Raw genomic sequence first — 26,136 nt, forward strand, 5'->3', positions numbered from 1 at the left:
CATTCATCGAATATTATTGGCTGTATTTATGGAAGGGGTCCGCAACAATTAGAAGAGATAGGGTTTGTGTGGCGATAGATTTTAAATCCGTGAGTGATTCGGGGTAAGAAGGAGTCGCGATTTTGAAAGTGAGGTAATTGTATTTTGAGAAATTATAAATAACAGTTAGTAGGTAAATTCTGTTAGCTAGGAACCGATAGATTTACGTTAAACTTTTAAAGTACAGTGATGTTATTAATGGGTAATTATTTTGTATTTTTCACTATTTTCATTTTGAAAAACCATAACTAACCCTAGAACTGCGAGTTCAACGCGTAACAGTGTCGTTACAATGTGTGTGACACACATTCAGCCTAATTCGTTTGTGAGTTTTTCGTTTAAACTAAAAGTAAAAGCATATAATATGTTAAAGTTTATCGTGAATAATTGGGTAAAGCAATAAGGAAATCGTAAGTAATTTCTAGTTTTATTATATACCATCATTTGATGATTCATTCTTCTAGACAATAGTCGACTAAAATTAGTAATATCCGTTGTGACTTCTATCTGCATCTTAGTTGGCCTACAAAGTAGAATATAACTCAACGTTGGACAGCTAAAGGTACTAAAATTTAATTATTCAATTAGTTATTGTTACAGGCAAGAATACAGAGAAATCATTTTGTTTTATTTAAATTTGTGATGGGTAAATAATGTAAAAAATGTATTTTTATGCTGTTTAGTGTAGGGTAGGTTAATTTTGTGCGGAAACTCGCGTACTGTGTAATAAATAATAAATTTTGGTTGTAAAGAAACAAAATAGGATAAATAGTAATAAAATTAAATAGACTGAAATCTTAGAAGTATTAGTTTAAAATTAAATGGTTGAAGACGCCCATATTTAAACGAAAACTTGTACAGGTGTGTAAAATTAAAAGAACGGGAGACAGTATTATGGAAATATTCTGTCGTCATCCAGCTTGAAGAAATGATACAGGGATGCCGTGCAACATTTTATATTCAACATTTGCGGAAGAAAGTAGCGAACGAATACTCATAAAAACGATCATTACTAAGTGTAAAGAAGTCACAATGTCAAACGAGTCTTTAGGTCAATAGCAATCGAAAATGACATTTTTCGCAACATGCTGTGGCATAATCAACAGAACAATGTGCTACTGACAAAATTACTATTTTAATTCTAGGTGAACTACGCAGTTGCATGTTGTACTTGCATATAATAAACCAGAGGAGAGAAAAAAAAATTATAATACTAACAGAGGCAAAACTACAAAAAATTAATTGGTTTTAAATCCTTAAACGTCAACTCCATTAGTGAGAAAAATTCGAACCTGGAATCCTTGATGACAAGAAACCCACTTGAAGTAAAAATGTATCTCAGGACGGCTTGTACGGGTATTAAAACTTTTACTAATAAAGCAGGTGATAACGTTTCCACCTGCTAGATCATCTTCAGGTTAACAAAGAACCTGGAATCGTCAGTCATGTGTGTATGAATTTATAACAATGACAACCATATTTCTTCAGTATCGTATTTGTATGGCAAAAAGGGAGCGCGTAAAAATAGTTTAGCCAAGTAATTGAAACTTACTTCTACATCAGGATTATTTTATGTAGAAACTTACGTCAATAATATTGTCACGGAGAGATTAAGATTCGCCATTTTCTTAACCTCTACCTTGTTCTGGTTACCTTCTAGATGAGGGGGACTTACGTCAGATCATGTTTTGAAAACTAATGTTAACAATGAACTTTTTAAAATAGCATACGACAATTTAGATAAAATCCCGGTATATTTAGTCACGTGTATCTAGACGTTCAAGAGTGTTATAGCTTAAATATTTTAAATTACACACGTGGTAATTATATATTAGTACTAATTCTTTCTATATAATCAAAACAAGGACCACAGAAATCTAAATTCTCCTAATAGGAATGTTTCACTGTAGTGATAGGGGGGTAAGCTGGTACGTGAATAGGAAGGCAATGTATTACAAAGTGAAAACTTCCTTGTTGCTAACAGCAACTGTGTCGTGTAGAGTCAATAACAACTATCGACTTTTTATTGGTACTTTAAAAATTAAGATAATACACACACGTCACGGCTGTCGTATAAACTAAAGGTAACCGATTTTTGCTCTAGCTTCGAAAATGTTACACGCATGTCACGCGTATGTTACCAGGAGCTTGCCAAAGACGTAACGATTTTCGTTACTTCTAGTAAGCTCTGGTTCGTACGAAAACGCGATTGATAGAAATGATACAGAACACACTCCAGAGATGAATTGAACAAGCAAATGATGTTGTAAAAATAAAACAAGGGAAAGTCTATAAATCTGAGAGATGCATATTTTTACAATCATGCATTGAACAGTATTGTATATTGTCCAACAATGTGATAATTCTAACTGCGATTGTTCCCGCCTATTCATAAATTGTGTGTAACATTTTTTTTATTAATTTGCTTTTCTGATTTTGAGAACTGCAGTAGACCAGTATGTTTCGAAAACAGCTACTGGATACATTTAAAGCTATTTTCACCTGAAATTATCATGTAACCATAAAAATGAAATTGTTACCTGGTGAAGAATAATCCAGTTTCACAAGTGAAGTAAGATATTTAAGTTATAACTAAACATTGATTTATTGTTGATGTGCAAAAGGTGGTGAGAGTAAATATTTAATTCGGTTTCCAGAACTATCAGTTTGACAAGAACTGTTGTGTAATGTCGAACATGAGAATAGGGTAAATCAACATAAGATGTCACACTGTGTCTTCAAGGTGCTTTGGACTTGCAGCACGTCTACTTAATACATGGGTAGTGGTACCGGTTTCAAACAAACTTCCATTGATCAAACATAGTGGTACCGGCTTCAGACAAACCTCCATCAGTCACACGTACGTTGTGATACCGGTTTCAGGCTCAATTCAGACTATCGTACATCTATAATTTACAACAGAAGTGAAAAATGTACTGCCATACTGGATATCTTTATCTGGGAACATCTCTTATTTTATTGTATGGAGAATAGTGAGTCACTTGTTTAAAAAAAAAAAAATCTCAATTTGACTCGTAATCTGAGGGTCGCAGGTTCAAATCCCAATCACATCAAACATACCCTTTCAGCCGTGGGGTGTTATTATGTCATGGTCAATCCCACTATTCGTTGATAAAAGAGTAGCCCAAGAGTTGGCGATGGGTGGTGATGGCTAGCTGTCTTTCCTCTAGTGTAACACTGCTAATTTAAGGGACGGCTGGTGCAGATGGCGCTCGTATAGCATTGCGCAAAATTCAAAACAAACCAAAATTTCTCAAAGTGTCATTGATTCACCGGACATATTTTTGCACCATTGCAGACGAACTGTTTCCTTCTTTACTGGGCGCCTGATACACGGATCAGATTTCTGAAGTATGATTTTAATTGTTCGTCCAATTAACACAGCGATCCTTTGCGGCTACAAACATCTGATTCGATCTCGGAGAAGGTAGCTATGATTGTGTGTGTGTGTGTGTGTGATAGGTAGTCTGCCGTATCGACATGTCCGAGATATTGTACCGTAGACTTCGAAATGGTTCGTATTCGGACACTGACCCTTCGAGACAGTTTGATCTCGTGTGAAGTGAGAATCTGTACGCTGTATATGTCGCTAAGTTAAAAGTAACGACGTAAACCATTTTGACTTTCATTATTTTCAACCAGCATAATGAAACAGATAAAATAACGCTTTCTTCGGTTTTAATATCCACAGTTTGTATACAATATTTATTAGATCAGTTAAATATAAGTAAGAATTAAAATAAATTGTTTTCGTAGGACGTGTACCATATCCATTCAACCAAATGACTCACTTTGTTTTAGCCACATAACATATGAAAAGAAACAAAGTAATTATTTTGACCTCAACCTTAGAATTTAGATTCTATCCTCCAAACATTTTTCATCCCTGTTATAGGGTTATTTTCTGATTCGCAGAGGATGCAATATATACTCGCCCAAAGATATGATGAATAAATAAAATGACACTTCTAAAACACTAGTAGTAACCCGAGTCAACCTGAAAATACAACAATGGCGTTCGTTTTTCAAACATACTGTTACGTTTATATTCGGATACCCTTTACTTGCTCAATATTCATTACTGTATAAAAGCCACAGCGAACAGAGCTATCAAGGAAACAGTTGTAAGTAGCCAGGTGTTCTAATAGTTCATAACACGTGGGGGGGGGGAGTTAATGACTTTATGCGTTATGTAAAGTAAGAATTAAACATTTTAAAAACGTATTTTATGTGAAAAAAATGCGTAAATAAATTGAAAGTCAGTGATCGTTTTGGGTCACGTAATTGTTAAGCGATCCCTTAAGGATTTAATAAAACAACTTGCACCGTTCTAAATACAATTAAAAGGAAAAAAAAAGGACCGTTAATTAATATGTAAATTATGATATTTTAATAATAGTTTACGTAGGTGTAACGTAATCCATCGGTAATTTTGGAGAATCACAAAATCCTTTAAAAACAAATTAATTTTTAGCATACAAATTTTATTATGGGAAAAATCCGTCAATTGGTAGTATAAACAGACGGATCACGTGATTACTGTATTGGTACTACGTCATCTGTGATGCGTGAATCATCTCACGAGATGTACCTGTAAACCGACGTTCTCTGTATTCAAGTATAGCAGAAAAGAAAAAAGACTCGCCGCACGTGAGAACGTGAAGTAAGAACGTGCCCGCTACTGCGTTGCTTATAACACTTCATACTCGTGGTTACAGAGATTGTATGATGAATAGAGATTACCACATTAGGTAACCAGTGTCTTTAATAAGTTACATGGAAAAATGATTTTATTTTCCTTTTGTTTTGTTTTTTCAACAAAGGTTCTCGTCACACTGGTCAGACTAGGATGACTTTTAGTATAAATATGTAACTACAGTCAAGCCATCGTAATATCCTCCGGGTTTTGTCTTGCGACTAATTAACTTCCCTTCAGTGGAGAGGCTAGTTGGTGTTTGAAAGGGATACTGCATTATAACTGACAGTTTAGTTTCTGGTGAGAAATGTAAGTAAGAATTAACATTAACATTTCCGTTCGTTTGATTATGTGAGAGTAAACTAATTAGACAGATGTAAGTCAATCTTTATCATAGTAAGATGTTTTATTACATATACAGCAACAAATACGATCTAACAAACATTTAACAACTTTATCAATGTCTTTATCATTGTTGGCCACCCGACTTAAAAGGAAGACGTTTCCCATAATGCCTTCGGTACTGTCTTAAGCCTAACGAGGCGACCGATTCTTCCAGTAGCAGCCGCGGGCTCCATTGTTTGGGAGTGGCGCCGTCAAGTTCGTCTGTGACACCATACTCCATGACTAATATACAGCGGTTGGTTTCAAGTTATTAATAAAGCGCTGGGTGACTCATGTTCGTTGTTATTAAACAAAAAAAAATTCTCGAGTCGAATATACCTGATCACGTGATCAAATCTGCTAGAGTAATGAAAAAATTAACTTCAAGCTGTGTGATATGAAAACCTTTCAGAGTGACAAAACATAAGACTTTAAATATTTCTAGTTTAATATCTTCTCTTGACACTTTCTACATTATTTACTGTCTCTATTTACAGTCGGAGATGTATATATATACCACAGTGTTTCAGTGGTGAGACGCGATTGATGTAGGCTTACGACGCTGTGTCGTCAAACTGTCACATGTCCAGCATCTTTGAGGAAGGCTTTAGGATTTACAAATAAACATGGTAGTTTTAGGGTGATAATCCTATCAGCTACACAACGTGTACAAGAGGACGTAAATAACCAGTTACAGTTACGTGTAACAGTTTTATATGAAAACTGTAGCAGATTATCAACTCGCTAGTTGTTTCGTGGAGTATTAATAAAAACATTTTTCTGTGGGTTGTATGGTTCATCCAAGAGACCCACCGTGGCTCATGGGTACGTCTCACAGCTTACAACGTTAAAATTAGGGTTTTCACACCCGTAGTGGGTACAGCACGGATCGCTCATTATGTAACTTTGTGCTTAATAACAAACTAATGACTGGAATAAATATATCCACACTAATTAGTTACTACAAAATAAGAAAAAAAAGGCTTATGATTGTTGCCACCACTGTTGTAGGAGTTAACATATGATACGTATTATTTTTATCATAAAATTCGAGGACTATACCAGAAAACACTACCTATCTCAGTGTACAGAAAGGTTAAACTTTGTTCATGTATATATATGTTAAAACAAATTAACAGTTTAACTATTATAGGTAACGCAGATTAATCATACGGATGTTATATAGATTCTAGAAGATTGTGGAAGGTTGGTTGTGTACAGTGTTTGTATAGATTGTCGAAGGTTGGTTGTGTACAGTTTATGTAAACTCATTATTATAGTGGCAGGTTCACAACGAGCATTTGCCTACAACTTGTGTTCATATCTAGATACAATTAAATATATTTAAGCAACCTATTTAATTGATTTATTTCAATCAACGTCAATGTCGTGACTGATTATTAGGTGTAACCAGTTTTGTGTTATTTCACGCTTAGTAAGTTTTAGCTAGTTCACTTTATTTTCATAAAGTATAAAGACCAAATTTTTCAGAACGATCAAATTGAAAACTAATGATTATTTCGTTAGTTTTTTTCGTTAAACTTGGTTTATGTAAAGTAGTGTGTTGAACGTCCAAAAGATGGCAGTACGGATTATATGAGAAACATTGTTTAAAAGTGAACATTTAATTCTAATATTATCAAAATTTCACGTTGTGTAAGTTAAATAAAATTATAATTTTTTACCAAAAGATTTATCGATTATAAAGGTGCGAGATTTGTACCAAATGATTAAGATGCAAACCAAAAATGTCGTACAATAGAGGGGTTATGATAAATCGTAGTGCTATCGTATTATGTGAAACATTATTGAAAATATCCCTTATTTTGCAACTTCTGTATGTATAACACTTTGACTTTTAAATACGTCATTTTATTATGCAGGAAAACGAATTACGTATCACGTGAGTAACTAGCATACACTAAGAACATCTTCGGAGTTTAGGGCGTGGCCATGTAGGACAGACAGGCGTCAACGTGGTTTCTGTTTTAGCTGAAGGTTACTGGTTAGTTTTGGTGTGACTGCGTTGTCTGTAGTACTTGAGTTGTAAGAAAACACGGCCGTCACTGATATACATGTTTCTTGTCGTTCAGTTTTAATTATCATTTGTCGAGAAAGAGATGCACTAATTGTATGTGTTCAACTTTATTGGGTATTTTTGTCACGTGATCTAGAAAACAGTTCCCTTGGTGTACTGTTAGGTTACGGTTCACTATAATATTAGTTATTCATGTAAACTTTGAGTTAGGCCTTTCTTTTAAAATATAGTTATATTTCAAGGCCCCCTGCTGATGGTTTGGAAGAGTTCGTCTACAGGTGTTCTATATCAACTTGTTGAATATTGTCCGAAACAGGACAAAAAGTGGACCTAAAACAAATCCTGTGTCAATTAAAACATTTTAAAAAATCCGAAATAAATGGAGCTTTTCCAAACGTTGCCCCAGAATGTTTAGGTGTAACTTATTCAGAATTAATATGGAATAAACACATTACCTTAATTAGAAGTAAGACAGAGTAAATCAAGTAAAACCATAGGAGTCAGAAAATATGAAATTTATAAAGAGTACATCAGACAAGTAATATATCTGTCCTGATGGGACTAACGAATACGTAATCCGAGGGTCGCGAGTTCGAATCCCGTCACACTAAACATGCTCGCCCTGTCAGCCGTGGGAGCACTATAATGCAACAATCAATTCCATTTTTCGTTGGTAAAAGTGTAGCCCTAGAGTTGGCGGTGGGTGGTGATGACTGCCTTTCATCTAGTCTTTTACTGTTAAATTAGGGACGGCTAGCACAGATAGCCCTCGTGTAGCTTTGCGCAAAATTCAAAACCCAGAATACTAAATATTGCACTAAATAAACTACAGACAATACTTAGTAATCAACACAGTCTGTAAAAATAATGTACCTCACTGAATATTTACTATAAGAAATATATCGTTTATACAAGAATTGACATATCGCTTAGAGTAGGTATCATTTGTGTACTTAAAATGACTTATGTATTGGAAACGCGAATTGATAATTTTGTCTTGTGAAAAAGTGATTTCGCTATAGAACTGTTTGTATACAACCAAATGTAGAGAAACAGTGAACTCTCACGAAATGCTAGAACAGTCTCTTCTTGCACATGACCCTGAATTAGTGAAGTAAAACCGGTGTTCGATGCGACCTCCACAGGTGGTGTACAACAACCAAGTAACGGTTATAATTAGTTTAGGTCCTTTTTTATACATTTCTTCTAAGAGTAACAAATGTGAAATTCTATCATCCAATAAGAACTCTAAAACTGGTAGGATTATAGATGTTCCCAACCGTTAACCACTACATGTACTTACTTCCTTGGGTCCCCTGAAACTGTACTGTTTCAAGAGTAAGTAAAGGATATAGTGTTCTTAAAAACCACTACATGTACTTCCTTGTGTCCTGTTTCAAGAGTAAGTAAAGGATATAGTGTTCTTATAAACCACTACATGTACTTCTTTGTGTCCTGTTGCAAGAGTAAGTAAAGGATATAGTGTTCTTATAAACCACTACATGTACTTCTTTGTGTCCTGTTGCAAGAGTAAGTAAAGGATATAGTGTTCTTGTAAACCACTACATGTACTGTTTCTTTGTGTTCTGTTTCAAGACTTCCTTGTCCTGTTTCAAGAGTAAGTAAAGGATATAGTGTTCTTATAAACCACTACATGTACTTCTTTGTGTCCTGTTGCAAGAGAAGTAAAGGATATAGTGTTCTTATAAACCACTACATGTACTTCCTTGTGTCCTGTTGCAAGAGTAAGTAAAGGATATAGTGTTCTAAAAAACCACTACATGTACTTCTTTGTGTCCTGTTTCAAGAGTAAGTAAAGGATATAGTGTTCTTATAAACCACTACATGTACTTCTTTGTGTCCTGTTTCAAGAGTAAGTAAAGGATATAGTGTTCTTATGAACCACTACATGTACTTCTTTGTGTCCTGTTGCAAGAGTAAGTAAAGGATATAGTGTTCTTATAAACCACTACATGTACTTCCTTGTGTCCTGTTTCAAGAGTAAGTAAAGGATATAGTGTTCTTATAAACCACTACATGTACTTCTTTGTGTCCTGTTTCAAGAGTAAGTAAAGGATATAGTGTTCTTATAAACCACTACATGTACTTCTTTGTGTCCTGTTGCAAGAGTAAGTAAAGGATATAGTGTTCTTATAAACCACTACATGTACTTCTTTGTGTCCTGTTGCAAGAGTAAGTAAAGGATAGTGTTCTTGTAAACCACTATGTGTACTTTCTTGTGTCCTGTTTCAATGTATCATAATTATCTTAACGATCCTTATGGACAGAACAGCTAAGCCTGAAACGACACAAATTGTCGTTATGTTTTCAGTTCGGATTGTTTAGTCTCCACCTCAGAAGCCACTACGTGTAATGTGACGTAACAACTTTTGTATTTTCTTTTCAAACTACTAACAAAGTAAGATACCAGAAATGTTGAATTTAGGAACCCTAATATTCCACTTAATATTAAAATTATAATCTGAAAAAATGTGTCATTAAATAGTCTAAACCTGGATTTTGGAAGTTTGGCGTTCACTATGGGTTATTAGTCTCTTCTGTACTTTCTTTTCTGTTACGTAATGACCCATCCTCACTGTATTTCGAACGTTCGTATTGAGCGGATAGCAGTTTACTAGATACAAGGAACAGAAAATGTGAAATATTTTGTTGGTGTATCGTAGACCTTTTAATTATCAAGGTCACAAAATACTCTTGTGTTTATAGTTAGTGGTTAACCTCAGGGTGGTAAATGTGTTATGGATTTTATTATTCTGCCCTGTTCGTATGAAACCAAAAGTACAGGTGGCGGTAGAAGGAAAAACAATAGGAACTCGAACACTGTAAATGTGTAGACGATGGTGGACAATGTGTCTGATGCACAAGCATCAGTATAATCTCTACAGGAACAGGTGACGTCATCATATCTATTGTAAGTAGACGGAAGCTTTGTTGGTGTTCCATTGGTTGGAATAAAGTGTGAATACAGAGTTGTCAATAGTTCAACATTAGAAAACATGATGGCGCTATTGTCACTAACTGTAGTACGTCATTATAAAACGTGGTGTTATTGTCACTGACTGTAGTACGTCATAAGAAAACATCGTAATGTTATTGTCACTAACTGTAGCACGTCATTATAAAACATCGTGGTGTTATTGTCACTAACTGTAATACGTCATTATAAAACATCGTGGTGTTATTGTCACTAACTGTAGTACGTCATAAGTAAACATGGTGGCGCTATTGTCACTAACTGTAGTACGCCATAAGAAAACATCGTGGTGTTATTGTCACTAACTGTAGTACGCCATAAGAAAACATCGTGGTGTTATTGTCACTAACTGTAGTACGCCATAAGAAAACATCGTGGTGTTATTGTCACTAACTGTAGTACGTCATTATAAAACATCTTGGTGTTATTATGGCGTACAACAGTTAGTGACAAGAAAACATCGTGGTGTTATTGTCACTAACTGTAGTACGCCATAAGAAAACATCGTGGTGTTATTGTCACTAACTGTAGTACGCCATAAGAAAACATCGTGGTGTTATTGTCACTAACTGTAGTACGCCATAAGAAAACATCGTGGTGTTATTGTCACTAACTGTAGTACGCCACAAGAAAACATCGTGGTGTTATTGTCACTAACTGTAGTACGCCACAAGAAAACATCGTGGTGTTATTGTCACTAACTGTAGTACGTCATTATAAAACATCGTGGTGTTATTGTCACTAACTGTAGTACGTCATTATAAAATATCCTGGTGTTATTGTCACTAACTGTAGTACGTCATTATAAAACATCGTGGTGTTATTGTCACTAACTGTAGCACGTCATTATAAAACGTGGTGTTATTGTCACTAACTGTAGCACGTCATTATAAAACATCGTGGTGTTATTCTCACTAACTGTAGTACGTCATTATAAAACATCGTGGTGTTATTGTCACTAACTGTAATACGTCATTATAAAACATCGTGGTGTTATTGTCACTAACTGTAATACGTCATTATAAAACATCGTGGTGTTATTGTCACTAACTGTAGTACGTTATAAGTAAACATGGTGGCGCTATTGTCACTAACTGTAGTACGCCATAAGAAAACATCGTGGTGTTATTGTCACTAACTGTAGTACGTCATTATAAAACATCCTGGTGTTATTGTCACTAACTGTAGTACGTCATTATAAAACATCTTGGTGTTATTATGGCGTACTACAGTTAGTGACAAGAAAACATCGTGGTGTTATTGTCACTAACTGTAGTACGTCATTATAAGATATCCTGGTGTTATTGTTACTAACTGTAGTACGTCATTATAAAACATCGTGGTGTTATTGTCACTAACTGTAGCACGTCATTATAAAACATCGTGGTGTTATTGTCACTAACTGTAGTACGTCATTATAAAACATCGTGGTGTTATTGTCACTAACTGTAGCACGTCATTATAAAACATCGTGGTGTTATTGTCACTAACTGTAGCACGTCATTATAAAACATCGTGGTGTGATTGTCACTAACTGTAGCACGTCATTATAAAACATCGTGGTGTGATTGTCACTAACTGTAATACGTCATTATAAAACATCGTGGTGTTATTGTCACTAACTGTAATACGTCATTATAAAACATCGTGGTGTTATTGTCACTAACTGTAGTACGTTATAAGTAAACATGGTGGCGCTATTGTCACTAACTGTAGTACGCCATAAGAAAACATCGTGGTGTTATTGTCACTAACTGTAGTACGCCATAAGAAAACATCGTGGTGTTATTGTCACTAACTGTAGTACGTCATTATAAAACATCCTGGTGTTATTGTCACTAACTGTAGTACGTCATTATAAAACATCCTGGTGTTATTGTCACTAACTGTAGTACGTCATTATAAAACATCTTGGTGTTATTATGGCGTACTACAGTTAGTGACAAGAAAACATCGTGGTGTTATTGTCACTAACTGTAGTACGTCATTATAAAACATCGTGGTGTTATTGTCACTAACTGTAGCACGTCATTATAAAACATCGTGGTGTTATTGTCACTAACTGTAGTACGTCATTATAAAACATCGTGGTGTTATTGTCATTAACTGTAGCACGTCATTATAAAACATCGTGGTGTTATTGTCACTAACTGTAGCACGTCATTATAAAACATCGTGGTGTGATTGTCACTAACTGTAGCACGTCATTATAAAACATCGTGGTGTGATTGTCACTAACTGTAATACGTCATTATAAAACATCGTGGTGTGATTGTCACTAACTGTAATACGTCATTATAAAACATCGTGGTGTTATTGTCACTAACTGTAGTACGTTATAAGTAAACATGGTGGCGCTATTGTCACTAACTGTAGTACGCCATAAGAAAACATCGTGGTGTTATTGTCACTAACTGTAGTACGCCATAAGAAAACATCGTGGTGTTATTGTCACTAACTGTAGTACGTCATTATAAAACATCCTGGTGTTATTGTCACTAACTGTAGTACGTCATTATAAGATATCCTGGTGTTATTGTCACTAACTGTAGTACGTCATTATAAAACATCGTGGTGTTATTGTCACTAACTGTAGCACGTCATTATAAAACGTGGTGTTATTCTCACTAACTGTAGTACGTCATTATAAAACATCGTGGTGTTATTGTCACTAACTGTAGTACGCCATAAGAAAACATCGTGGTGTTATTGTCACTTACTGTAGTACGTCATTATAAAACATCCTGGTGTTATTGTCACTAACTGTAGTACGTCATTATAAAACATCTTGGTGTTATTATGGCGTACTACAGTTAGTGACAAGAAAACATCGTGGTGTTATTGTCACTAACTGTAGTACGTCATTATAAAATATCCTGGTGTTATTGTCACTAACTGTAGTACGTCATTATAAAACATCGTGGTGTTATTGTCACTAACTGTAGCACGTCATTATAAAACGTGGTGTTATTGTCACTAACTGTAGCACGTCATTATAAAACGTGGTGTTATTCTCACTAACTGTAGTACGTCATTATAAAACGTGGTGTTATTGTCACTAACTGTAGCACGTCATTATAAAACATCGTGGTGTTATTGTCACTAACTGTAGCACGTCATTATAAAACATCGTGGTGTTATTGTCACTAACTGTAGTACGCCATAAGAAAACATCGTGGTGTTATTGTCACTAACTGTAGTACGCCATAAGAAAACATCGTGGTGTTATTGTCACTAACTGTAGTACGTCATTATAAAATATCCTGGTGGTATTGTCACTAACTGTAGTACGTCATTATAAAATATCTTGGTGTTATTATGCCGTACTACAGTTAGTGACAAGAAAACATCGTGGTGTTATTGTCACTAACTGTAGTACGTCATTATAAAATATCCTGGTGTTATTGTCACTAACTGTAGTACGTCATTATAAAACATCGTGGTGTTATTGTCACTAACTGTAGCACGTCATTATAAAACGTGGTGTTATTCTCACTAACTGTAGTACGTCATAAGTAAACATGGTGGCGCTATTGTCACTAACTGTAGTACGCCATAAGAAAACATCGTGGTGTTATTGTCACTAACTGTAGTACGCCATAAGAAAACATCGTGGTGTTATTGTCACTAACTGTAGTACGCCATAAGAAAACATCGTGGTGTTATTGTCACTAACTGTAGTACGTCATTATAAAACATCCTGGTGTTATTGTCACTAACTGTAGTACGTCATTATAAAACATCTTGGTGTTATTATGGCGTACTACAGTTAGTGACAAGAAAACATCGTGGTGTTATTGTCACTAACTGTAGTACGTCATTATAAAACATCGTGGTGTTATTGTCACTAACTGTAGCACGTCATTATAAAACGTGGTGTTATTGTCACTAACTGTAGCACGTCATTATAAAACGTGGTGTTATTCTCACTAACTGTAGCACGTCATTATAAAACGTGGTGTTATTCTCACTAACTGTAGTACGTCATTATAAAACGTGGTGTTATTGTCACTAACTGTAGCACGTCATTATAAAACATCGTGGTGTTATTGTCACTAACTGTAGCACGTCATTATAAAACATCGTGGTGTTATTGTCACTAACTGTAGCACGTCATAAGTAAACATCGTGGTGTTATTGTCACTAACTGTAGTACGCCATAAGAAAACATCGTGGTGTTATTGTCACTAACTGTAGTACGCCATAAGAAAACATCGTGGTGTTATTGTCACTAACTGTAGTACGCCATAAGAAAACATCGTGGTGTTATTGTCACTAACTGTAGTACGCCATAAGAAAACATCGTGGTGTTATTGTCACTAACTGTAGTACGTCATTATAAAATATCCTGGTGTTATTGTCACTAACTGTAGTACGTCATTATAAAATATCTTGGTGTTATTATGGCGTACAACAGTTAGTGACAAGAAAACATCGTGGTGTTATTGTTACTAACTGTAGCACGTCATTATAAAACATCGTGGTGTTATTGTCAGTAACTGTAGCACGTCATTATAAAACATCGTGGTGTTATTGTAACTAACTGTAGTACGTCATTATAAAACATCGTGGTGTTATTGTCACTAACTGTAGCACGTCATAAGTAAACATGGTGGCGCTATTGTCACTAACTGTAGTACGTCATTATAAAACATCGTGGTGTTATTGTCACTAACTGTAATACGTCATTATAAAACATCGTGGTGTTATTGTCACTAACTGTAGCACGTCATTATAAAACGTGGTGTTATTGTCACTAACTGTAGCACGTCATTATAAAACATCGTGGTGTTATTGTTACTAACTGTAGTACGTCATTATAAAACATCGTGGTGTTATTGTTACTAACTGTAGTACGCTATAAGAAAACATCGTGGTGTTATTGTCACTAACTGTAGTACGCCATAAGAAAACATCGTGGTGTTATTGTCACTAACTGTAGTACGTCATTATAAAACATCGTGGTGTTATTGTCACTAACTGTAGTACGTCATTATAAAACATCGTGGTGTTATTGTCACTAACTGTAGCACGTCATTATAAAACATCGTGGTGTTATTGTCACTAACTGTAGCACGTCATTATAAAACGTGGTGTTATTGTCACTAACTGTAGTACGTTATTATAAAACATCGTGGTGTTATTGTCACTAACTGTAGCACGTCATTATAAAACATCGTGGTGTTATTGTCACTAACTGTAGTACGCCATAAGAAAACATCGTGGTGTTATTGTCACTAACTGTAGTACGCCATAAGAAAACATCGTGGTGTTATTGTCACTAACTGTAGTACGTCATTATAAAACATCGTGGTGTTATTGTCACTAACTGTAGTACGTCATAAGTAAACATGGTGGCGCTATTGTCACTAACTGTAGTACGCCATAAGAAAACATCGTGGTGTTATTGTCACTAACTGTAGTACGCCATAAGAAAACATCGTGGTGTTATTGTCACTAACTGTAGTACGTCATTATAAAACATCGTGGTGTTATTGTCACTAACTGTAGTACGTTATTATAAAACATCGTGGTGTTATTGTCACTAACTGTAGCACGTCATTATAAAACATCGTGGTGTTATTGTCACTAACTGTAGTACGCCATAAGAAAACATCGTGGTGTTATTGTCACTAACTGTAGTACGCCATAAGAAAACATCGTGGTGTTATTGTCACTAACTGTAGTACGTCATTATAAAACATCGTGGTGTTATTGTCACTAACTGTAGTACGTCATAAGTAAACATGGTGGCGCTATTGTCACTAACTGTAGTACGTCATAAGTAAACATGGTGGCGCTATTGTCACTAACTGTAGTACGCCATAAGAAAACATCGTGGTGTTATTGTCACTAACTGTAGTACGCCATAAGAAAACATCGTGGTGTTATTGTCACTAACTGTAGTACGCCATAAGAAAACATCGTGGTGTTATTGTCACTAACTGTAGTACGTCATTATAAAACATCGTGGTGTTATTGTCACTAACTGTAGTACGTCATAAGTAAACATGGTGGCGCTATTGTCACTAACTGTAGTACGCCATAAGAATGATAAAGTTATTGAACTGTTTTCATTTGTTTGTTTGAATATCACGCAAAGTTCCACCAGATGGCTCTGAACCTACATCTATATATACTGTTTCACCACACGGCTCTGAACCTGCTGTCACTAACTGTAGCACGTCATTATTAAACGTGGTGTTATTGTCACTAACTGTAGCACGTCATTATAAAACATCGTGGTGTTATTGTCACTAACTGTAGCACGTCATTATAAAACATCGTAGTGTTGTTACTAACTGTAGTACGTCATTATAAAACATCGTGGTGTTATTGTAACTAACTGTAGTACGTCATTATAAAACATCGTGGTGTTATTGTCACTAACTGTAGCACGTCATAAGTAAACATGGTGGCGCTATTGTCACTAACTGTAGCACGTCATAAGTAAACATGGTGGCGCTATTGTCACTAACTGTAGTACGTCATTATAAAACATCGTGGTGTTATTGTTACTAACTGTAGTACGTCATTATAAAACATCGTGGTGTTATTGTTGCTAACTGTAGTACGCTATAAGAAAACATCGTGGTGTTATTGTCACTAACTGTAGTACGCCATAAGAAAACATCGTGGTGTTATTGTCACTAACTGTAGCACGTCATTATAAAACGTGGTGTTATTGTCACTAACTGTAGTACGCCATAAGAAAACATCGTGGTGTTATTGTCACTAACTGTAGTACGCCATAAGAAAACATCGTGGTGTTATTGTCACTAACTGTAGTACGTCATTATAAAACATCGTGGTGTTATTGTCACTAACTGTAGTACGTCATAAGTAAACATGGTGGCGCTATTGTCACTAACTGTAGTACGCCATAAGAATGATAAAGTTATTGAACTGTTTTCATTTGTTTGTTTGAATATCACGCAAAGTTCCACCAGATGGCTCTGAACGTACATCTATATATACTGTTTCACCACACGGCTCTGAACCTGCTGTCACTAACTGTAGCACGTCATTATAAAACGTGGTGTTATTGTCACTAACTGTAGCACGTCATTATAAAACATCGTGGTGTTATTGTCACTAACTGTAGCACGTCATTATAAAACATCGTGGTGTTATTGTCACTAACTGTAGCACGTCATTATAAAACATCGTGGTGTGATTGTCACTAACTGTAGCACGTCATTATAAAACATCGTGGTGTGATTGTCACTAACTGTAATACGTCATTATAAAACATCGTGGTGTTATTGTCACTAACTGTAATACGTCATTATAAAACATCGTGGTGTTATTGTCACTAACTGTAGTACGTTATAAGTAAACATGGTGGCGCTATTGTCACTAACTGTAGTACGCCATAAGAAAACATCGTGGTGTTATTGTCACTAACTGTAGTACGCCATAAGAAAACATCGTGGTGTTATTGTCACTAACTGTAGTACGTCATTATAAAACATCCTGGTGTTATTGTCACTAACTGTAGTACGTCATTATAAAACATCCTGGTGTTATTGTCACTAACTGTAGTACGTCATTATAAAACATCCTGGTGTTATTGTCACTAACTGTAGTACGTCATTATAAAACATCTTGGTGTTATTATGGCGTACTACAGTTAGTGACAAGAAAACATCGTGGTGTTATTGTCACTAACTGTAGCACGTCATTATAAAACATCGTGGTGTTATTGTCACTAACTGTAGTACGTCATTATAAAACATCGTGGTGTTATTGTCATTAACTGTAGCACGTCATTATAAAACATCGTGGTGTTATTGTCACTAACTGTAGCACGTCATTATAAAACATCGTGGTGTGATTGTCACTAACTGTAGCACGTCATTATAAAACATCGTGGTGTTATTGTCACTAACTGTAATACGTCATTATAAAACATCGTGGTGTTATTGTCACTAACTGTAATACGTCATTATAAAACATCGTGGTGTTATTGTCACTAACTGTAGTACGTTATAAGTAAACATGGTGGCGCTATTGTCACTAACTGTAGTACGCCATAAGAAAACATCGTGGTGTTATTGTCACTAACTGTAGTACGCCATAAGAAAACATCGTGGTGTTATTGTCACTAACTGTAGTACGTCATTATAAAACATCCTGGTGTTATTGTCACTAACTGTAGTACGTCATTATAAAACATCTTAGTGTTATTATGGCGTACTACAGTTAGTGACAAGAAAACATCGTGGTGTTATTGTCACTAACTGTAGTACGTCATTATAAGATATCCTGGTGTTATTGTCACTAACTGTAGTACGTCATTATAAAACGTGGTGTTATTGTCACTAACTGTAGCACGTCATTATAAAACGTGGTGTTATTCTCACTAACTGTAGTACGTCATTATAAAACATCCTGGTGTTATTGTCACTAACTGTAGTACGCCATAAGAAAACATCGTGGTGTTATTGTCACTTACTGTAGTACGTCATTATAAAACATCCTGGTGTTATTGTCACTAACTGTAGTACGTCATTATAAAACATCTTGGTGTTATTATGGCGTACTACAGTTAGTGACAAGAAAAAACATCGTGGTGTTATTGTCACTAACTGTAGTACGTCATTATAAAATATCCTGGTGTTATTGTCACTAACTGTAGTACGTCATTATAAAACATCGTGGTGTTATTGTCACTAACTGTAGCACGTCATTATAAAACGTGGTGTTATTGTCACTAACTGTAGCACGTCATTATAAAACGTGGTGTTATTCTCACTAACTGTAGTACGTCATTATAAAACGTGGTGTTATTGTCACTAACTGTAGCACGTCATTATAAAACATCGTGGTGTTATTGTCACTAACTGTAGCACGTCATTATAAAACATCGTGGTGTTATTGTCACTAACTGTAGTACGCCATAAGAAAACATCGTGGTGTTATTGTCACTAACTGTAGTACGCCATAAGAAAACATCGTGGTGTTATTGTCACTAACTGTAGTACGTCATTATAAAATATCCTGGTGGTATTGTCACTAACTGTAGTACGTCATTATAAAATATCTTGGTGTTATTATGGCGTACTACAGTTAGTGACAAGAAAACATCGTGGTGTTATTGTCACTAACTGTAGTACGTCATTATAAAATATCCTGGTGTTATTGTCACTAACTGTAGTACGTCATTATAAAACATCGTGGTGTTATTGTCACTAACTGTAGCACGTCATTATAAAACGTGGTGTTATTCTCACTAACTGTAGTACGTCATAAGTAAACATGGTGGCGCTATTGTCACTAACTGTAGAACGCCATAAGAAAACATCGTGGTGTTATTGTCACTAACTGTAGTACGCCATAAGAAAACATCGTGGTGTTATTGTCACTAACTGTAGTACGCCATAAGAAAACATCGTGGTGTTATTGTCACTAACTGTAGTACGTCATTATAAAACATCCTGGTGTTATTGTCACTAACTGTAGTACGTCATTATAAAACATCTTGGTGTTATGATGGCGTACTACAGTTAGTGACAAGAAAACATCGTGGTGTTATTGTCACTAACTGTAGTACGTCATTATAAAATATCCTGGTGTTATTGTCACTAACTGTAGTACGTCATTATAAAACATCGTGGTGTTATTGTCACTAACTGTAGCACGTCATTATAAAACGTGGTGTTATTGTCACTAACTGTAGCACGTCATTATAAAACGTGGTGTTATTCTCACTAACTGTAGTACGTCATTATAAAACGTGGTGTTATTGTCACTAACTGTAGCACGTCATTATAAAACATCGTGGTGTTATTGTCACTAACTGTAGCACGTCATTATAAAACATCGTGGTGTTATTGTCACTAACTGTAGCACGTCATAAGTAAACATCGTGGTGTTATTGTCACTAACTGTAGTACGCCATAAGAAAACATCGTGGTGTTATTGTCACTAACTGTAGTACGCCATAAGAAAACATCGTGGTGTTATTGTCACTAACTGTAGTACGCCATAAGAAAACATCGTGGTGTTATTGTCACTAACTGTAGTACGCCATAAGAAAACATCGTGGTGTTATTGTCACTAACTGTAGTACGTCATTATAAAATATCCTGGTGTTATTGTCACTAACTGTAGTACGTCATTATAAAATATCTTGGTGTTATTATGGCGTACAACAGTTAGTGACAAGAAAACATCGTGGTGTTATTGTTACTAACTGTAGCACGTCATTATAAAACATCGTGGTGTTATTGTCAGTAACTGTAGCACGTCATTATAAAACATCGTGGTGTTATTGTCACTAACTGTAGTACGTCATTATAAAACATCGTGGTGTTATTGTCACTAACTGTAATACGTCATTATAAAACATCGTGGTGTTATTGTCACTAACTGTAGCACGTCATTATAAAACGTGGTGTTATTGTCACTAACTGTAGCACGTCATTATAAAACATCGTGGTGTTATTGTTACTAACTGTAGTACGTCATTATAAAACATCGTGGTGTTATTGTTACTAACTGTAGTACGCTATAAGAAAACATCGTGGTGTTATTGTCACTAACTGTAGTACGCCATAAGAAAACATCGTGGTGTTATTGTCACTAACTGTAGTACGTCATTATAAAACATCGTGGTGTTATTGTCACTAACTGTAGCACGTCATTATAAAACATCGTGGTGTTATTGTCACTAACTATAGCACGTCATTATAAAACGTGGTGTTATTGTCACTAACTGTAGTACGTTATTATAAAACATCGTGGTGTTATTGTCACTAACTGTAGCACGTCATTATAAAACATCGTGGTGTTATTGTCACTAACTGTAGTACGCCATAAGAAAACATCGTGGTGTGATTGTCACTAACTGTAATACGTCATTATAAAACATCGTGGTGTTATTGTCACTAACTGTAATACGTCATTATAAAACATCGTGGTGTTATTGTCACTAACTGTAGTACGTTATAAGTAAACATGGTGGCGCTATTGTCACTAACTGTAGTACGCCATAAGAAAACATCGTGGTGTTATTGTCACTAACTGTAGTACGCCATAAGAAAACATCGTGGTGTTATTGTCACTAACTGTAGTACGTCATTATAAAACATCCTGGTGTTATTGTCACTAACTGTAGTACGTCATTATAAAACATCCTGGTGTTATTGTCACTAACTGTAGTACGTCATTATAAAACATCCTGGTGTTATTGTCACTAACTGTAGTACGTCATTATAAAACATCTTGGTGTTATTATGGCGTACTACAGTTAGTGACAAGAAAACATCGTGGTGTTATTGTCACTAACTGTAGCACGTCATTATAAAACATCGTGGTGTTATTGTCACTAACTGTAGTACGTCATTATAAAACATCGTGGTGTTATTGTCATTAACTGTAGCACGTCATTATAAAACATCGTGGTGTTATTGTCACTAACTGTAGCACGTCATTATAAAACATCGTGGTGTGATTGTCACTAACTGTAGCACGTCATTATAAAACATCGTGGTGTGATTGTCACTAACTGTAATACGTCATTATAAAACATCGTGGTGTTATTGTCACTAACTGTAATACGTCATTATAAAACATCGTGGTGTTATTGTCACTAACTGTAGTACGTTATAAGTAAACATGGTGGCGCTATTGTCACTAACTGTAGTACGCCATAAGAAAACATCGTGGTGTTATTGTCACTAACTGTAGTACGCCATAAGAAAACATCGTGGTGTTATTGTCACTAACTGTAGTACGTCATTATAAAACATCCTGGTGTTATTGTCACTAACTGTAGTACGTCATTATAAAACATCTTAGTGTTATTATGGCGTACTACAGTTAGTGACAAGAAAACATCGTGGTGTTATTGTCACTAACTGTAGTACGTCATTATAAGATATCCTGGTGTTATTGTCACTAACTGTAGTACGTCATTATAAAACGTGGTGTTATTTTCACTAACTGTAGCACGTCATTATAAAACGTGGTGTTATTCTCACTAACTGTAGTACGTCATTATAAAACATCCTGGTGTTATTGTCACTAACTGTAGTACGCCATTAAGAAAACATCGTGGTGTTATTGTCACTTACTGTAGTACGTCATTATAAAACATCCTGGTGTTATTGTCACTAACTGTAGTACGTCATTATAAAACATCTTGGTGTTATTATGGCGTACTACAGTTAGTGACAAGAAAACATCGTGGTGTTATTGTCACTAACTGTAGTACGTCATTATAAAATATCCTGGTGTTATTGTCACTAACTGTAGTACGTCATTATAAAACATCGTGGTGTTATTGTCACTAACTGTAGCACGTCATTATAAAACGTGGTGTTATTGTCACTAACTGTAGCACGTCATTATAAAACGTGGTGTTATTCTCACTAACTGTAGTACGTCATTATAAAACGTGGTGTTATTGTCACTAACTGTAGCACGTCATTATAAAACATCGTGGTGTTATTGTCACTAACTGTAGCACGTCATTATAAAACATCGTGGTGTTATTGTCACTAACTGTAGTACGCCATAAGAAAACATCGTGGTGTTATTGTCACTAACTGTAGTACGCCATAAGAAAACATCGTGGTGTTATTGTCACTAACTGTAGTACGTCATTATAAAATATCCTGGTGGTATTGTCACTAACTGTAGTACGTCATTATAAAATATCTTGGTAATTATGGCGTACTACAGTTAGTGACAAGAAAACATCGTGGTGTTATTGTCACTAACTGTAGTACGTCTTTATAAAATATCCTGGTGTTATTGTCACTAACTGTAGTACGTCATTATAAAACATCGTGGTGTTATTGTCACTAACTGTAGCACGTCATTATAAAACGTGGTGTTATTCTCACTAACTGTAGTACGTCATAAGTAAAACATGGTGGCGCTATTGTCACTAACTGTAGTACGCCATAAGAAAACATCGTGGTGTTATTGTCACTAACTGTAGTACGCCATAAGAAAACATCGTGGTGTTATTGTCACTAACTGTAGTACGCCATAAGAAAACATCGTGGTGTTATTGTCACTAACTGTAGTACGTCATTATAAAACATCCTGGTGTTATTGTCACTAACTGTAGTACGTCATTATAAAACATCTTGGTAAATTATGGCGTACTACAGTTAGTGACAAGAAAACATCGTGGTGTTATTGTCACTAACTGTAGTACGTCATTATAAAATATCCTGGTGTTATTGTCACTAACTGTAGTACGTCATTATAAAACATCGTGGTGTTATTGTCACTAACTGTAGCACGTCATTATAAAACGTGGTGTTATTGTCACTAACTGTAGCACGTCATTATAAAACGTGGTGTTATTGTCACTAACTGTAGTACGTCATTATAAAACGTGGTGTTATTGTCACTAACTGTAGCACGTCATTATAAAACATCGTGGTGTTATTGTCACTAACTGTAGCACGTCATTATAAAACATCGTGGTGTTATTGTCACTAACTGTAGCACGTCATAAGTAAACATCGTGGTGTTATTGTCACTAACTGTAGTACGCCATAAGAAAACATCGTGGTGTTATTGTCACTAACTGTAGTACGCCATAAGAAAACATCGTGGTGTTATTGTCACTAACTGTAGTACGCCATAAGAAAACATCGTGGTGTTATTGTCACTAACTGTAGTACGCCATAAGAAAACATCGTGGTGTTATTGTCACTAACTGTAGTACGCCATAAGAAAACATCGTGGTGTTATTGTCACTAACTGTAGTACGTCATTATAAAATATCCTGGTGTTATTGTCACTAACTGTAGTACGTCATTATAAAATATCTTGGTGTTATATGGCGTACAACAGTTAGTGACAAGAAAACATCGTGGTGTTATTGTTACTAACTGTAGCACGTCATTATAAAACATCGTGGTGTTATTGTCAGTAACTGTAGCACGTCATTATAAAACATCGTGGTGTTATTGTCACTAACTGTAGTACGTCATTATAAAACATCGTGGTGTTATTGTCACTAACTGTAATACGTCATTATAAAACATCGTGGTGTTATTGTCACTAACTGTAATACGTCATTATAAAACATCGTGGTGTTATTGTCACTAACTGTAGCACGTCATTATAAAACGTGGTGTTATTGTCACTAACTGTAGCACGTCATTATAAAACATCGTGGTGTTATTGTTACTAACTGTAGTACGTCATTATAAAACATCGTGGTGTTATTGTCACTAACTGTAGTACGCCATAAGAAAACATCGTGGTGTTATTGTCACTAACTGTAGTACGTCATTATAAAACATCGTGGTGTTATTGTCACTAACTGTAGCACGTCATTATAAAACATCGTGGTGTTATTGTCACTAACTGTAGCACGTCATTATAAAACGTGGTGTTATTGTCACTAACTGTAGTACGTTATTATAAAACATCGTGGTGTTATTGTCACTAACTGTAGTACGCCATAAGAAAACATCGTGGTGTTATTGTCACCAACTGTAGTACGCCATAAGAAAACATCGTGGTGTTATTGTCACTAACTGTAGTACGTCATTATAAAACATCGTGGTGTTATTGTCACTAACTGTAGTACGTCATAAGTAAACATGGTGGCGCTATTGTCACCAACTGTAGTACGCCATAAGAAAACATCGTGGTGTTATTGTCACTAACTGTAGTACGCCATAAGAAAACATCGTGGTGTTATTGTCACTAACTGTAGTACGTCATTATAAAACATCGTGGTGTTATTGTCACTAACTGTAGTACGTTATTATAAAACATCGTGGTGTTATTGTCACTAACTGTAGCACGTCATTATAAAACATCGTGGTGTTATTGTCACTAACTGTAGTACGCCATAAGAAAACATCGTGGTGTTATTGTCACTAACTGTAGTACGCCATAAGAAAACATCGTGGTGTTATTGTCACTAACTGTAGTACGTCATTATAAAACATCGTGGTGTTATTGTCACTAACTGTAGTACGTCATAAGTAAACATGGTGGCGCTATTGTCACTAACTGTAGTACGCCATAAGAATGATAAAGTTATTGAACTGTTTTCATTTGTTTGTTTGAATATCACGCAAAGTTCCACCAGATGGCTCTGAACCTACATCTATATATACTGTTTCACCACACGGCTCTGAACCTGCTGTCACTAACTGTAGCACGTCATTATTAAACGTGGTGTTATTGTCACTAACTGTAGCACGTCATTATAAAACATCGTGGTGTTATTGTCACTAACTGTAGCACGTCATTATAAAACATCGTAGTGTTGTTACTAACTGTAGTACGTCATTATAAAACATCGTGGTGTTATTGTAACTAACTGTAGTACGTCATTATAAAACATCGTGGTGTTATTGTCACTAACTGTAGCACGTCATAAGTAAACATGGTGGCGCTATTGTCACTAACTGTAGCACGTCATAAGTAAACATGGTGGCGCTATTGTCACTAACTGTAGTACGTCATTATAAAACATCGTGGTGTTATTGTTACTAACTGTAGTACGTCATTATAAAACATCGTGGTGTTATTGTTGCTAACTGTAGTACGCTATAAGAAAACATCGTGGTGTTATTGTCACTAACTGTAGTACGCCATAAGAAAACATCGTGGTGTTATTGTCACTAACTGTAGCACGTCATTATAAAACGTGGTGTTATTGTCACTAACTGTAGTACGCCATAAGAAAACATCGTGGTGTTATTGTCACTAACTGTAGTACGCCATAAGAAAACATCGTGGTGTTATTGTCACTAACTGTAGTACGTCATTATAAAACATCGTGGTGTTATTGTCACTAACTGTAGTACGTCATAAGTAAACATGGTGGCGCTATTGTCACTAACTGTAGTACGCCATAAGAATGATAAAGTTATTGAACTGTTTTCATTTGTTTGTTTGAATATCACGCAAAGTTCCACCAGATGGCTCTGAACGTACATCTATATATACTGTTTCACCACACGGCTCTGA

At 35.5% G+C, this 26,136-nt stretch overlaps 1 protein-coding gene across 5 annotated transcripts in view; it reads left to right on the top strand.

Annotated features, from left to right (window-relative positions):
- The first annotated feature begins 9 nt into the window (after positions 1 to 9).
- The window catches only part of LOC143240117 (protein prickle-like), a 39,513-nt gene continuing 13,386 nt past the window's right edge, over positions 10 to 26,136 (top strand). Inside the window, exons 1-2 of one of the 5 annotated variants that reach the window (XM_076482019.1) lie at positions 10 to 133; positions 504 to 601. The gene's annotated coding sequence lies outside the window, so the exon portion shown is untranslated. Of the gene's footprint in view, positions 242 to 503; positions 602 to 26,136 lie in introns of all 5 variants that reach the window. The other 4 variants (XM_076482020.1, XM_076482023.1, XM_076482022.1 and 1 more) reach the window with 4 other exon arrangements.

The sequence above is a fragment of the Tachypleus tridentatus genome, chromosome 13 (genome assembly GCF_004210375.1).
Source record: "Tachypleus tridentatus isolate NWPU-2018 chromosome 13, ASM421037v1, whole genome shotgun sequence".
Lineage (NCBI taxonomy): Eukaryota > Metazoa > Arthropoda > Merostomata > Xiphosura > Limulidae > Tachypleus > Tachypleus tridentatus.